Source organism: Phascolarctos cinereus, unplaced genomic scaffold, assembly GCF_003287225.1.
Source record: "Phascolarctos cinereus isolate Bilbo 61053 unplaced genomic scaffold, phaCin_HiC Scaffold_5;HRSCAF=322, whole genome shotgun sequence".
NCBI lineage: Eukaryota > Metazoa > Chordata > Mammalia > Diprotodontia > Phascolarctidae > Phascolarctos > Phascolarctos cinereus.
In genome coordinates this window covers 13751321-13755573 of record NW_027555958.1, presented here as the reverse complement: position 1 = coordinate 13755573, position 4253 = coordinate 13751321, and the positions used below count along the sequence as shown (strand labels likewise).

General features: G+C 43.2%; 1 pseudogene; it reads right to left on the bottom strand.

Moving 5' to 3' along the window:
- Positions 1–1970: 1970 nt before the first annotated feature.
- On the bottom strand, positions 1971–3307 carry LOC144457603 (transmembrane epididymal protein 1-like; annotated as a pseudogene).
- Positions 3308–4253: the final 946 nt, after the last annotated feature.

Below are 4253 nucleotides of genomic sequence, written 5' to 3'. Positions count from 1 at the left end.
CCTGGCCCCTGGGACCAAATACAAATCTATTTTCTCTTCTGTCTGACAACCCATGAAATAGTTGAAGGCAGCTGTCATGCTCTCCTCTTACCCTTCTCCCCCAAGTCTTCTCTCCGTCATGTTAAAAAGTTCAGCTTCCTTCAACTAATCCTGATATGGCATGATCTCGAGGTCCTTCAACATCCTGATCCCCTTCCTCTGGATGTTTTCCAACTTACCAATGCTCTTCCTTAAATGTGATGCGCGTAAGTGAACACAAAGCTCCAGATATGGTCTGACCAGGACAGAATAAAGCAGGACTAATACCTTCCTAGCCCTATGCATTTCTTTTTTTTTTCCTCCTTTTTGAATTTATTTGTTTATTTATTTATTTTTCATTTTCAACATTCACTTCCACAAGATTTTGAGTTCCAAATTTTCTCCCCATCTCTCCCCTCCTCCCACCCCCAAGATGGTGTGCATTCTAAATACCTCTTCCCCTAATCTGCCCTCCCTTCTACCACCACCCCCTTCTCTTATCCTCTTCCCCTTCTGTTTTCCTATAGGGCAGGATAGATTTCTATGCCCCTTTGCCTGTATATCTTATTTCCCAGTTGCATGTAAAAACAATTTTTAACATTTATTTTTAAAATTTTGAGTTCCAAATTCTCTCCCTTTCTCCCTCCCCACTCACCCTCATTGAGAAGGCAAGCAATTTGGTATAGGTTATACATGTGTAGTTATGCAAAAATATTTCCATAATGGTCATGTTGTGAAAGACTAACTATATTTCCTTCCGTCCTATACCGCTCCCATTTATTCTATTCTCTCCTTTGACCCTGTCCCTCCTCAAAAGTGTTTGCTTCTGATTACCCCTTCCCCCAATCTGCCCTCCCTTTTATCATCCCCCCTCTCTTAACCCCTTTTTTTCCTTTATGTTAAGATAGATTTCCGTATTCAATTGAGTGTGTATGTTATTCCCTCCTTAAGCCAAATCTGATGAGAGTTAAGGTTCGCTCATTCCCTCTCACATCCACCCTCTTCCCCTCCACTGTAAAAGCTTTTTTCTTGCCTCTTTTATGTGAGATAATGTACCCCATTCTCCTTCTCCCTTTCTCCTTCTCCCAGTACAACCCTCTCTCATCCCTTAATTTTATTTTTTAGATATCATCCCTTCATATTCAATTCACCCTGTGCCTTCTGTCTCTCTCTCTCTAGATATATACATATATATTCCCTCCAACTACATAGGTGCTATTCTTATTTCTATTTTTAGACAAGAAAACTGAGGCTAAGAAGGGATAAGTGACTTGTTCAAGGTCACACAGCTGGTAAGTGTCTGAGGCAGGATTCAAACTCAGGTTTTCCTGACTCCAGGAAAAACACTGCTGGGCAAGTCACTTAATGTCTTGGTTCGCCAGGCAACTCTATTGTGATCGGTTGTGGTAGTAACCTGCAGTGTTAGAAGGGATTTCTTCCTCCAAGAGTTCCTTCTATCAATGAAATCCCAGGTCCAGTGGTTCTCTCTGCCCTATCCTACATGTATCATCTCCTTTGAGCCTCACAAAAACCTGGGAGAAAGGAATTATTCCCATTTTACAAACTGAAAAGCTTAAGTGACTTGCTCAATATCACATAGGTCAGAGAAAAACATGAACATTATTCTCTCCTGGCTATGGGTTGAGCACTCTCTCCACTATACCATCCCCACCACCCTGTCCACTTCACTGTCAGTGCCTCCAGCCAGCTGTCACAGAAGCAGCGCTTCTGCCTCCCTTCTGCCACCACGTTCTCAGAAGTCCCTACAGGATGGCCAGGAAATCCTTCTTCCCATAAAGACAGACAGATAGGGCAACAAACCTTCAATAGTGCTAATAATTTTATTTTAAAATTACAATAACAAAAAACCCCCTAATTTCAATCAAATGAAATAATCTCTGTGGGAAAGATACTTTGCCACGCTCAGCACTGAGTAAATGTTCTGGGAATACTCATTCCATGGTGGAGAAAAGGCACAACAGCTGGATTCTACCCTCATCTTGACTCATCTCAACCAGCAGCTTCTTTATCTCCTCAATGGTGGGGTCTCTGGGGCACAGGTGGTACCCAGTACTCTTTGCCCTCTACTAAGACAGGTACCATTGGTGCCAGAGGCTGCAGAGCCCATAGATGCCAACTATCATCAGAGCAGGTAGGACCAGATGCCAGAAGAAGAAGGTGGTAAGGAACATGACATCTCCAGGTTTATCTGTCCTCCAAGGATGTCCAGTAACTGGGCAACAGAATGAGTTATCCCAGTGTATAAACCATGAGTCAAACAGGAGCATGTGTATCTTGAACACCCAAAACCCAGGCTGGCCAGAGAACCAAAGCTCAGCCCCAGAAGGATCAGCATGTTGGACAGCACCAGCAAGAGGTGGGCATGGACTCCCAGGGTATCCTTGTCCTGAATGTGGGAAATGAGGAGTAGCATGGTCCCTTGGAAGGCCAAGGCCAATATTCTACTCCAGCTTCATCTGCTACCTGGTCTGCCAGCCCTGACTTACTATGTCCACCACACCACTAATGAGGAAGAAGTCATACATTATCATATGTTGCCAGGAGTTGTGATCCAAGAAGCACTGCCTAGGGTCTTCCCAGTCCACAAGGGCAAACCCATTTGACCCCAGTAGTTAGAAAAATCCACGTAAAATGCCAGGCATAGAGCCAACAAGCTTCACCAGATCTTCAGTGGGGAGCTGTTATAGTCAGCCTTGTGCTCTCTTGTCCAGGGGAGAAAGTGGGAGAATTAGGAGCTGCTGCCCCCTCATCATGGCCAAGGATGCCAGCATAGCATAGAGTCCACCAAGAATCAAGATGTCTTCCAGGGAGCAGGTGGCACTCAAGGGTTATCATGGGAGCAGCAGATGTTCAACCAATGCTAAGGACAGACTGAGGAGCCCACACATTACATGGCTGCTCACAAGGAGACGATAGAACATTTGAGGCAAGAGAAGAACTACCAGTTTAGCCCCACCCACCCTGCCCACAGGGCAGGGACCTTCAATTCCTCAACACTTTGCCACCTCTGTTATCACACAGGAACTGGCTAGGCTGCTCCCTCAGCTAGCAGCACTTCAGAAAGCAGTGCTAACAGCCTCTCTTCCACATTGGAGTATGAGCTTTCACTTGCCTCATCTCTCAAGGCCACTAGCTCTGGATTCTAGCAGCCTGGCATGGACTCTGGTCCGCACACATGGAGAGGGGAAAAGGGAGCTCCAACATCACCGGGGTCTCATCTTTGGTTTTCATCTTTACTTTTGATTATGAACTGAACAAACACGAACATTTCGATAAACAAAGAACAGACAGGAGGATATTTGTATATGAAGCTATGAACTTTCCCTCCTGTCGTGTGTTTTAAGTTCAATAACTCAATAAGCACCATAGTAACCAAAGTGCTTGTTTGCATTTCCTTCTGAATTTCCTTTCTTCTCTCTTTTCTGTATTATTATAACGTTCCATTGAAGCTCTTTTCTTTCTTTTGCATCAGTCTCATTTTGTCAGGATCCAAGCTTCCACTGATATTTCAACTCCTTGGCCACACTCTTTCCCTGCCCCTTTCCCTACCCTTTTCAATGTTGTGTTCTCTAATTTGACTATAAGCTCTTTGAGGACAGGGACTGTCTTCTTTGCTTTTTTATATCCTCAGCACTTAGCACAATGATGGCACATAATAAGCTTATAGTAAATCATCTATCTATCTATCTGTCTGTCTACCACCTATCTGTCTATCTGCCTATTTATATATGCATCATCTATCTGTCCATCTGTCTATCTATCTTTATATTATTCACTAGAAACACATTGGAACTAGACCAGGAATTCAGAGTTGGTCCAATATAAGGAAAACTATAAAATAGACCATATTAATAACAAAATTAAAATTTTAAACCATATGATTATATCAACAGATGCTGAAAAAGCTCTTGACAAAATCCAATACTTATTCCTGTTTTTCAAAAAAAGCACAACAAGGGCAGCTACGTGGTGCAGAGGATAAAGCTCCTGCCTTGGAGTCAGGAGGACCTGAGTTCAAATCCAACTTCAGATACTTGACATTTACTAGCTGTGTGACCCTGGGCAAGTCACTTAACCCTGATTGCTTCACCAAAAAGTGAAAAAAAAAAGCACAATAAAGTATTGGAATAAATTGCCTTTCCTTAACATGGTAGGCAGCTAAAACCAAGAGCAAACATGATAGGTCGAGCACACATATTGGCTTTAGGCTCATT